The sequence below is a fragment of the Macaca nemestrina genome, chromosome 14 (genome assembly GCF_043159975.1).
Source record: "Macaca nemestrina isolate mMacNem1 chromosome 14, mMacNem.hap1, whole genome shotgun sequence".
In the NCBI taxonomy this organism is placed as follows: Eukaryota; Metazoa; Chordata; class Mammalia; order Primates; family Cercopithecidae; genus Macaca; species Macaca nemestrina.
The window spans coordinates 61,445,875-61,458,599 of record NC_092138.1 but is presented as its reverse complement, the minus strand read 5'-3'; positions in this window follow the sequence as shown (position 1 = coordinate 61,458,599).

The following is a 12,725-nucleotide window of genomic DNA, read 5'->3' as shown; positions in this document are numbered from 1 at the left end:
GCTACAGTTTTCTCTTACTCCTGTTCATTTTCTCATTATTCTTCCAAAGAGATTCTTACCCCTTTTCAAAACAAAGTGTATTTTTCTTGTTAGAAGTGGCTTTCTTTTGAATGCAATTATTATTTAATGTTTAAATATTAATGTGCAAAAGGAGTTAAGCATTAAAGTTCTTAAATCTCATAGTAATACTTTAAAAATAGAATTACTTCATGCAGAGGATGTTCAGGGTTCACAGTTGATTTTGAGTACACTACAGTGAATTGCCAGTTATTGTGGGCCCTCTGGTCTCAACACATTCTTTGCTGTAGGATTTGCCATCTGTGGTGAGGCCTGAAAAGTAAGTGAACTACATCAGCAGCTGATTTGGCAAGAGTCTGCAAAATATGTATTCTGGCCTCTTTCCACTGCTAAGGGGTGGGACTGGAGCTGAGTAAGAAGCCCTAGGTTTGCCAGGCTCAAACTGAAAAAGGCAATTCATCTCTGAGGAAAAGATGCAAGGAACATGTTATTTGAGTGAATTTTCAGGAAAATCTGTGCACTCTAAGGCAAAACTAGTTAAAAACTCTTGGCTAAGCTAATGATGCATTACAGGGGAAAAAAAACTATCAAGAAACCAAATAGAAATAAAAAACCAAAAGTTTGGAAATTAAAAAAATGACCCTTTACATAAGAAGTCGGACAGAAATAGCAACCTTGTGTGGAATCATGTAATGAGCACACAGCATTTACTTCACATAATTCATGCATTCTACCTCTTACCACTTAGCCAGAGTCACACTGAGATTTCTGGCAAACCACATGAGTTCCTTCATACAGCGAACACTCAATGATCATATTGCACACAAGGATTATTCAACTTGGTATTTGACAAAAATCAATTCTCTCTACATTGGAAAAGAAATCATTACAGTAGAGTAGGTATAATTACTCTGAATGGATAAGCTCCAGAGTGTGATATGGCAATTTTAATTTTTGTAGTGCATTCAGCTTGGTGAAATGAAAAGAGAATTTGTTTATCCTACAAATATTTATAAGTGTCCCTTTCCTCCTCACTCTCTACCATGTGTTTGCTGGACCACTTATTAAAACACCTAGTTTCAAGTCAGAGTTATATTATCTGATGTATGATTTTTACCAGGTTACTCCTCTCCTTATATGTAAAAGAAGGGCATTCAAATTGAGCAGAAGTTAAAAAATAAAATGGTAGAAATGGTCCTGCTTAACTTTTTTCATGTTTATGGGAGAAAATTCTGTTCAAATATTACAACATATACTTATCCCAAATGAGGCATCTTAGAATCTTTCATGCTTGAACAACTGTTATTGATAGTCTGGAGGGTGAAAGCAAGATTGACTTCTTGGCAGGCCTCCATATTAGGTAAGAATTTACATCACATCTCAAGACCAGGGAACCAACCAAACAAAAACAAAAGTTTGCACCTCAACACAAGCCAAAATAACCGAGTTATTATGTTTAATTCTACTCTCAAAATTAGGGAAAGCTCAGATGTTCACTGAGTTTTTGACTTCCTAAGTTTCGCCTTCCTAAGTTTTGACTTCCTAATGCAAACACCTTCACCCTTGACTTTCATAATGCTGACAATTGACACCATGTCAGGATATTCTTGGATATGATAATAATGGGAAAACATTGTTTTTTTTCCCACCATAAACAGACTAACTGTAAATTTGATAACCTGATAATTTTGCAGTTTTGTTTTTCCTTTAAACATATGTTCTGTCTTTATTTGATGAAACGATTTTTCAAAAATCTGACTCCCTTACAAACCATCTTTTTGAGTAAATGACTTTTTCCTAAATGTTTTTCCTCTGCTTCTTCCTTCCCTAGAAGTTAAAACGTGAAATGAAACCTAGCTGTTATATTTGGACTAGAAGAGTTGCAAAGAGCATTTTCTGTTCAAATCGCCTAGGATTAAGGCTCCTTGTGTAGTAGGAAAGTAAATGACCCAGGTTTCCTCCATTCATTTTCAGTTCATCCATCTTATTGTTAATGGGCACAGGGTCAAGTGTAGACCGAGGTTTATTGTCATAACTTTAATATTTGGGTTTCATAAATTATATAGCTTCATAGAATCAATACCTACAATAGCCACTTGTTCTTCAAAGTCTGAATACAAGCAGGACAGTCACAGCTGCTGCTGCAGAAACATCCTCCATATTCAGAATCAGTATACTTCATATTCAGAAACAATAGACTCTAATGTATTTGTAAACACTAAAGAAAATTGTTCACTAATTTGTTTCTTCTTTTTATTATTTTAAACAAATGACAGGCAAAATTATTTCTTACTATAGAGTGAAACACCACCTCTTCCTCAAGGCTCAAGCTCAAATTAAATATTACGTTCATGAAATATTACTTTAATCCCTTAATCTTTAATTGCACATTCATATGAGAAATCTTTTCTACGTATATAGCTATTTTCTTGTTCAAATGAGAGTAAAACATTTACATTTTTGTTTGCTTTGGATGTTCAAAAGGGATGTTGGTCCCCGAAAAAGCAGGGAAACTAATGAGGAGCCCCAAGGTCTGAGTCCTCTTAGAAGTTGAGGGGCAGGTTTGTCTTATGATTTTTAGCCTTTTAAAGTCAACCTGATGAAAAAATACTGGACAAGACAGTTTCAAACTGGAAAAGAAAAACTCAGTGCCTCAAGGTATGGAGGTATTTAATTCTTTTACACATCCTAGGGAATAAGAGGCAGTGGGGACACTAAGCAAGAATGGCTGGAATTTAATGGAGTTTCTCACACTGAAGCTAGAAGGTATGAGTGAGGGCTATTCTAGAAGAGAGGAATTAACAGTGATGTATTGACTGTGCTTTATCTCCTGCATATCTGAGTTGAGAGTGAGAGCCTGAACAGAAAGCATTTCTTTCTGATTGCTACAGAAATAAAATAGTCTGGGCAACAAGGACTGGAGAACAGCTGGGCCTCACAGTTATTACTCACTATTAAACCTAAAGGAAGAAGACCCATAAACTTCTCCAATAAGAACATGGAAAATGATTTCTGGTGTGGGTCAAAAAGGGATAAAACATTTGATAAAAACACCAATCTTTACACAAGTCAGATTTAAAATTCAGTCTTAGGATAAAAGAAAAAGCAATGTCCCATAAAGTCTGGCTGAGGCAATGGAAGTACTGGGCACCAACTCCAGTATACGGAAGACTTTTTTTCCCTTTTTTCCAGAATCAAAGTCCTGGCTTCCTCCTCAAGGAGCATCTCCTAGCAAAAGCATCCAGAGTTCGGGCTTCTTTGGAGGAGCTTCACAGGGCGTTTAACAGAATGCTGGATGGAATGAGGTGAGGAAAGCAGAGGTAAGTGAAGCCCAAGGGATTGATGGCCTCAGTGCTGGGGGTGTATAGACAGGGTAAGTGCTGAAGGCTTCTTACCCCAGTGGTACATATTGGTGAGACTCGGTGTTGCCTATTGCTTTTGTCCATCTTAGTCTCAGACCTGAGGGTTGTAGAAATTAAATCAAATGCATGCTTAAGTCATTCTTCAGGGTTTGACACCTACACTAATTTTCTAAAGCCACAGATCAAAAGATTTTTGATGTAAGCTGGTCAATGATGCTTTGGGCTTTTTAAATGTCTGAGTGAGTAAATTCCATTGGTTGGGCATTCAGATGGAAAGCTGCTCGACACCTCCTCCACATTACCAGTGGAGTAGGAACTAGACACTATGTGGATATAGAGGTTACTTCCGATGCAGGCTGGAAGGTGAGGAGAGGGGTTGACATTGTGCAGGAGTCAGTAACAGAATTTATAGGCTGAGACTGAGATTGTGCCTGGCACACATGAGCTTAATCACATTTTTGAAACAGACAATGCTTAGATTTGGTCTCTTCTACTTTTCTCTAACAACAAAGCCTTTCTTAAACTGGCCTGTCCTTTGTCATCCTTCTACTCCTTCTAACCTAGTGTATCATTTTTGCCACTTACCTAACTAAAAATGAATAAGATATTAGATAATGGTTTAAGCTGCAACATTTTCCAGAATGTCAGTAAGGCATGCTTGGAGATCTTCCTTCAAAGATTTCTATACTGAAAGAAATGAATGTCAAAAGTCAAATGACTGCTAGTAACAGATGATACATTTGGCCAGTGGCCGCTAAGACTTGTGACTGATGAGGGGAGAGGCTCAGGTGTTATTTTTATTTATCCCTGTCAATAAAATCTGTTCCTAATTTCCTCGAGTGACTTACTTTTCATATGAATATATAATCAGGCTATGTGCATGTCCTTTTCATGTTATGCTATGAAGACTTCCTGAAGAAGAGAGTAACCAATAGTGGTTTTTTTAAAGCAGCTTTGCATGTGTGATGAGAGAAATATATATACAAAAATTATTCTGAATGGTTCATACTTAATCTGAAACTCTCTGAAAAAAATGTAGAAGACAAAAATCGACACACAATTGATGAACTCTTTGATGTCATCAGACTTTCTGATTAGGCGTGAGTATCCATGGGACTCCTGAGTCCCTGATATCTAGAAGATGAAACCAGTAGCTCATCTCTCTCAAAGAAGCCAGATTCTTGGGGCTCCTGCCTGGCTATAGGTATAAAGAGGTGGAAGATGCCCAGAGTCATGTAGCTATCCACAGTTCACACTGGAAGACTTGAAAGTGAAAGGAAACACTATTCATAACTACACTGGGATAGCAGGACTAAACCAAGACTTTCCCAGATAAACTGAGACATATGATCTCCTTAGCACTGCACTCTGTCCAGCTGGGTAGCTTCATTTTTACATACTGCCTGGACCTCTTGGCGTCAGCAAAGAGCAGGTTAGATTGCCCCAAAGAGCACTCTGTAGAACATGGGCCATGCTACTGCCCACAGTCTGGCAGCATCACTGGCCTCTCTGCTACAATATGTTCTGATCTTACTTGTAATAAAATAGGTCAGGAGACTTACTGAGTACATTAAACAAGAAGAGTTGTCTGGTAGTGAATACATGTGGACCCAGGTCTCGAGTCTTTAGGAATTGATGGGTTTTACCGGAAGTCTTCTGGAGTTCATCTTATAAAGCAAATCATCATTCACGGCCTGCCATCAGCTACTACCAAGTACCTAGGCTAGGCGGTGGGGAACTTGCTTTTGGCAAATGATGTATAGCATCTGCCTTAAGTTTGTGGGTGGGTGCATGCTGCTTTAACAACCTGGGCAAGTGCCCCAAGGGGTCCCAGCATGGGCTCTGGAGTCAGACTGCTTGGGTGTTAATCCCAATTTGCCCACTTAGTATCTGTGTGGGCAAGGTACTTAGCTGCCTTGTTCCTCAGTTGTCACAACTGTGAGATGAAAATAATAACACTAACAATATTTATAGCCCTGTTTAAAGTATTAGAAATGTGTAACAGTGACTGGCATGGAATATTAAAGGATCCCATGGTACCTATACCCTCACGTCATGGCAATGAGTAGAGCTGGAACAGCTGAAGCCCATTAAATAGCCCCCATTGCTAAACACTTATGTTTTACCATCTCCTGGTGCAATTTATGTTAACTATTTTTCTGTTCCCTTAACAGCAGCTTGGGAAGGCAAATATTTTCAGCTGAGAGATCGGATAGAGAACTTTCACTCTTAGAAGACTCATTAGGAGTTTGCTAAAGGCAGGGGTAAGTAAGTCCCTTGTTTTGACTAGGCCAAATTCTTTTGGGATAAGCAATGAGACAGAAATTTTAGTGCATCTGGGAGCCATTCAAGGAATTCTTCTGCTGCCTTTTATTCTCTATTCGCAATAGCATCACACAACACTCGGGTATTATCACATTGGTTTTAGCTCACTGCATGTGAGGTGAATTCTTCCAAAAGTGCTAGCAGGTTTTCCTTTGTTCCCAAAAGGGAAAATGAGTTTGCTCATTTCCTGCATTTGTGGGTGAAAACCCAGAGACAAACTTGTCTACCATAGGATAATTCTAAGTAAACCGTTTTCTGACTTGTTTTATTATTCCCGAGGAAAGAAATAAGTCAAGATCAGTAAGCCGTTCCCTTTTTTGAGGTTGGCATTGAAAAGTAAGCTGGCAGGATTTTCAACTAAGGGTCTCCAAGGAACTTTGCAAACATATATTCCATTTACTACAACAACAGGAAATTTATCCTTCTGAAAACAGGTATATACAAATCTTGATGTGATTTTCTGAAGAAAAGGTATTACCATTTATTGCTTTCTTGAAAAAAAGGAAAATATCCTTAAATATATGGTGAGAGGAGAGTTAAGAGGCATTTCAATGCTATAAAATGGAATTTAACTCAGATTTTAGGGAAACTTTGCCACTGTGGATATGGATAAATGGAGGAAACTTATAGTTTTGTTCCTTTATTTCTGCGTAATATTGATACACCAGGGACTAGCAGAGTGACCCTATTTGATGAGTGTTCACAGTGGAATACCTTCTAGCTACAATGCTTGCTGCCTTTCCCCAGGGTGCTCTGATCTCAGCAACATGGTCACAGTAAGATCCAGGTTAACCCAGGGGCTGCCTTGGAGATATGAAATACTGGGCAGGCTGACCAAGTAAGGTGGCTGTACATATTATCTGGAAAACCCCTCACCTAACTGCACTGTGTATCAAGACACCACTTTGGCTGTCCCTGGGTGTCCCCAAAAGGGAAAAGGAGTTTTCTGACCAGCACAGAAAATATCCTGGAGGCTGTCCTAGCTTTGTCCTTCACCATAGCTCTGCCTTAGTTTCCTTTATTTAATGCTCTTGTCGTATATTTTAATGCTCTTGTCTTATCCTTTTTTCCTTGCCCTGTGAGTCATTTTATTTGCTTGCATGATTTTTTTTTAATTTTTATTTTTTGTTAGTCTTTGATTTGGGCTTCTCGTTAGCATTTCTGCTCCCTTCTACATTCTCTCTCATATTTCAGAGGCTAGAAGCCTAGAAAATACTTTTCCTATGCTTCCTTGCTAGCAGATTTCTGGTTTGGGTAGGAATCAATGAGAGGTTCTCACATGATGTTTAGAAGGTTGGAGAGAAGAAGCAATTATTTCCCCAGCAGTGGTCAGCAGGTACATGGGCTCTAGCAAGCAGCAATTATGTGGTTTTGACAGTAGTTTGGGAATGTCCAGACATGATTCAGCAGTGCTGGTTCCCCACGATTCTTGTGCTTTCAGCTAGCTGAAAGCTAGCAGAGGCTGTCCTGACTTTTACTCTCCAACATCCAACAGCTCTTCCAATTGCTTTGTGAGCCTCTGACACTTGGTATTCAATTCTTTTCTGGGTAAAATACTTAGAATGATTTTAATTTTCCAGACCAAACTCTGATTAATAATGTAGCCAAGTTTTAGATAGTGTATGTCAAGACTAAATAGGAAACCCCTTTGGATACTCACTTAAGCAATTTTATCCACACACTATAATATATAGTGTTGAGAGACCACTCAATTGTCAGCCTTGGAACCCAAAATTTTACCAGGCAGAAATTTGTAGCCTCTTCTCCTCATGGAGATAAAGGAGAATATTTCTTCCAGTTTTCTTAACATCATCGCTCTGAGCAGTATTATTTTCTTTTACTTAACAGAAAGAGAAGCTGAGGGTTAGCAATTCTAAGTAGCAGCAAAGCTGATGAGAAGCAAAAGTCTGATTTAAGCCAAATTTTCTGTGCTATTTCTATAACCCCTTTGAATTCTTATCTGGAACAGAACTTGCAGGAATAAATTATAATTCTTATAATCCTTAAATCTAATTATAATCCTCTATTTCCTTTTAGCATTTTGATGATAGGTATTTATGGTTGTCAGATTTTAAAATTTGCTTTCTAGAAAACTTTATAACTGTGAAAGCAAAACTCTGGAGTAGTAGTGATAGTATTAAAAAGTATCACTTAAAAGCAGTAAAACATGTCAGACACTGTGCTGAGCATTTTAGTTGCTCATTAAATCATTAAAGTAATCCAGATAGTCATTCACTTTTACTATCTCTGTTTAAACAAAATAAAAACTGAGACTCACAGAAGCTAAGTCCAAAGTTATATAATGGTTTATAGTAAAGCCAGGAGGGAAACTCAGCTCTCTCCAACTCGAATGCTTCTGCTGATCCATTTACTGGGCATTTTCTTTATGTCAGGTAGTATTTTAGGCGCATAGGGAAGAAAAAGCAAGTATCATACAGAAACTAACATGGAAGAGGAAACGAGGAAGGGTGTGATGGAATCCAATTTGAAAAATTTACAGTGACTAGCAGATACACACCTTCCATCAGTATGTTGTCATGATTATTAAGGATGAAATAAAACATTTTTTGAGTATATGTGTATTAGCTTTTCAAATAGCTACAAATTTGTTAAGATATAGATATTTATTAAGTAGTTGGAAACTAATTATTTAATAAAAAACTGAGAATGTCATGAAAAGAAATACTGAGATACTAAGAATGTTATGAACTGAGAAAGTTTGGGAACCTCTGGACTGTAAGATAGAAGTACAGTAAATTTCAACTTTAAATTTAATGATGTAATCTTAAAATTTAGTTGATTATTCTAAATTTTAAGGTTTCCTCTTTCCTGAAAGAACATCTCAATCCCCTTAGATGTATGTGCTCTATGCTTTGATTTAAAAACATTTCTGAAAGCAAACAGATACAGAGAAACAGACACGATTTTCTTAATAAAACAATGCCTCTTCCATTTGCTATTACTAATCTTTCACCAGGTTTTCATTATGAAAACCCTTATAAAAATGCCACTTTGCCTCAGAAATTAATTGTGAGAAAAGGAATTGGGTGCTCAGAGTCTAGATTGAAAATGAACAAAGAGTGACTTCTCCAGAGAATGTTCTGATCTTTATCCATCATTTCATACCATGTCTTAGTGCTTACAGGGATTATGAAAAAAAAATGCCTATTATGATTAGTAGTCAAAATAGAGACTTTGATTAAAGGGGTGCTGAACCAAAAAAGTCGATTCCTTCCACATTTACTTATTTATTTGTATAAATGTATGGGGTATGAGTATAATTTTGTTAAACACATAGATTGAAAAGTAGAGAAGTCAGGCCTTTTAGGGTACTCATTGCCCAAATAATGTACATTGTAACCATTAAGTAATCTCTCATCATCCAACCCCTCCCATCACCTTACCCTTCCAAGTCTCCATTGTCTATCATTCCATACTCTACGTCTATGTGTACACATTATTTATCTCCCACTTATAGATGAGAACACGTGATATTTGTCTTTCTGTCTCATTTTTTTCACTTAAGAGAATGGCCTCTAGTTCCATTCATGTTGCTGCAAAAGGTATTATTTCATTCTTTTTTGTGCTTGAGTAGTATATCTATATACCACATTTTCTTTATCCGATTATGCATTGATGGACACTTTGGTTGGTTTTATCTCTGTGCTATTGTGAATAATGATGTGATAAATATACAGGTACAGGTATCTTTTTGATATAATGATGTCTTTTCCTCTGGGTAGATACTCAGTAGAGGGATGGCTGGATTGAGTGGTAGTTCTATCTTGAGTTCTATGAGAAATCTCCATACTGTTTACCATAGAGTTTGTACTAATTTATATTCCCACCAACAGTGTATAAGAATTCCCTTTTCTCCACATCTTTGACAATATCTTTAATTTTTTTCTTTTTAGTAATAGGCATTCTGATTGGTGTAAGATGATATTTCATTGTGGTTTTAATTTGCAGTTCTCTGATGAATAGTGATGTTGAGCATTTTTTCATATTTCTGCTAACCATTTTCATGTCTTCTTTTGAAAAATGTCTATTCCTGTTCTTTGCCCACTTTTTAATGGGATTATTGGTCTTTTTTTGTTGTTGAGTTGAGTTCCTTATAAATTTTGGATATTAATCCCCTGTCACATGCATAGTTTGCAAATATTTTCTCCCATTCTATAGGAGAATTTCTGTTCATTCAGTTTCTGTTCATTCAGTTAATTATCTATTTTACTATGCAGAAAGCTTTTTAGTTAAAATTATCTATATCCTAATCTCAAATATATGTAAGGTAATATCAGGCTCTATGTGATTTTATAAATCCTTCTTTTCATTTACTATATCACAGTGTTTTAATCATTGCAACTTTACACACATTTTATTATACTATCTAGTAGGGTAAGTTATCTCAATTTTTTTTCTTAAAAAATCAGCTATTGTTACATATTCTTCTCGCAGACAAATTTTAGAATGATTCTTGAATTTTATTGAATGATAACAGGTGCTACTAAATAGTTCTTTGTTTCTTATTGTACATCTCTTAAAATATTGCACTTATCCTGTGTATTCTAAGTAACATACTGTATTTTTGTATGTGTCAGTAATTTTCTGAATCCTACCTTTTGTGTCATTTATTTATATAGTTTTAAAATTGGAGAGGTCTATACTATGAAAAAAAAAAAGAACAGATAGGTTAAGTAAAGAATAGACACTTCAACATTTATGAAGTATAGAATAAAAAGGTAGTGAGAGACCAGAGATTGAGCAGTCTAATCTAGAAGTGTTTTGAATACATGCTACCTGGCTTCCAGGCCTAACTGAAACCCATGTCATCTGTAGGAACTAGGGCCGTTTTTCTATCCACTTGTGTGTAAAAATAGTACTTACTTCACAGGATTACTGTGATAATTAAGTGAGCTAATACATGTGAGCCCTTACTGTAGTACCTGAGACACAGAAAAGCTCATTAAATATAGTTGTTTTCTCAGAGCAGGTGGTAAGTCAGTAAAAAGTTTTAGGAGGGAGTGCCATTGCTAAAGCTATCTTATAGAAATCTCACTCTGGCTGCAGTGTGGAGGATGAATTGGGTTTGGGAAATAGACCAGAAATAAAGAGCACAGTATAATGGCCTGACTGTGTATACAGAGTGTCAGGGAAATACTATGAAAAACAAAACATTCTTTCCACCCAGTATTCCTCCCACCAAGGTAGTAGAAAAAAATATATTTATTACTGAATAGGCATTAAATCAATGTGATGTCCATCACAGGCAATGTGCTAAGAGATTGCAAAAATAGAAAAGAATATCTCCCTCTTACACAATCAAGCAGATACAACTCATTGCATACCTATTTTCAAGATAAACAATAAATCCTTAAGTAAGAGGACTTGACAGCACCATTTGTTACACATTGTTCATCGTAACTTTGTTATGGCAATTGGAACAACAATCTGTGTTAACTAATTGGGTTCATCCAGAGGAAAAAAACAAACTTCTCATATCTTTATGGCAGGAGGTATTTTTGCAACTTGGAATAAGGTGCCTACTGAAGTTAGACTTCTACCCTCCCACAGAAACTGGGAAATAGGGTTACTCTCTCTCTCTCGTTGCTGACATTTCAAAGGGATAACTCCCAGGTATTTCAGAAAGACATTCCTAGGACATAAAGCTGACAAAATGTCTGTCTACTTTTTAAAAGGCTTTTCAGTGGAGATACCACAGCTTGCCTGTAGTTTGTCCTCCCTTCCTTCCACACAGAGATCCTAGACTTTGACCAAAGGCCCCACATTCGTGTGCCATCCATGATTTTAAAAAATTATTTCCCTAAAAATTCACATCCTGTTTGTTTCTATAAGAAACTTGCACAGTATGGTGCTTGGTATTATTTTTTTCTGATTGGTAAATTATCTTATGTCTTTCTTAATATTCATTTTGCCTCTCATTGGTCAATTAATTCTGTGTTTAGGCCCATTGTGATATCATTTTTGTAGAAGTTCCTCAGGGTTTCTGAGCCAGTACACTCATGTTATAAGTAGTTTCTTGACTGTTTAACTAATGTATATCTGATATTGTGGTAATTGCTTTTTTTTTGTTTTTAACCATTGTTAATGGTTTCTTTCTAAATCCCTGAATCCTCCTTTGGTCCCAAAGCACTGTAACAAGCACATTAGATGGTTAAGGTTAAAGCTTTTTTTTTTTTTTCTTCATTTTTCATTTTTGTGGGTATATAGTAGATATATATATATATATTTATGGGGTATTTGAGATGTTTTGACACAGGAATGTAATGCATAGTAATCACATAATGGAGAATGAGGTATCCATCCCCTAAAGCATTTATCCTTTCTATTACAAACAATCCAGTTACCCTCTTTTAGTTATTTTATCATGTACAATTAAGTTATTATTTGACTATAGTCCCCTTGCTGTGCTATAAAATAGTAGGTCTTATTCTTTCTTCTAATTATTGTGTTTTGTACACATTAACCATCCCCACCTCCCCCACAAACCTCCACTACACTTCCCAGCCTCCGGTAACCTTCCCTCTACCTTCTAACTCCTTGAGGTCAATTGTTTTGATTTTTAGATTCCACCAATAAGTGAAAACATGTGATGTTTGTCTTTCTGCACCTGGCTTATTTTACGTGACATAATGATCTCCGTTTCCTTCCATGTTGTTACAAATAACAGGATCTCATTTTTTTATGCCTGAATAGTACTCCATTGTGTATATGTGCCACATTTTCTTTATTCAGTCATCTCTTGATGGACACTTACATTGCTTCCAATCCTTATGTATTGTGAACAGTGCTGCAACAAACGTGGTAGGGCAGATATCTCTTAGATATACTGATTTTCTTTCTTTTGGGTATAAACACAGCAATGGGGCTGCTGAATCGTATGGTAGTTCTATTTTTAGTTTTTTGAGGAACCTCCAAACTGTTCTTCATAGTGGTTGTACTAATTGACTTTCCTGCTAACAGGGTATGAGGATTCCCTTTTCTCCACATCCTCGCTGGCAT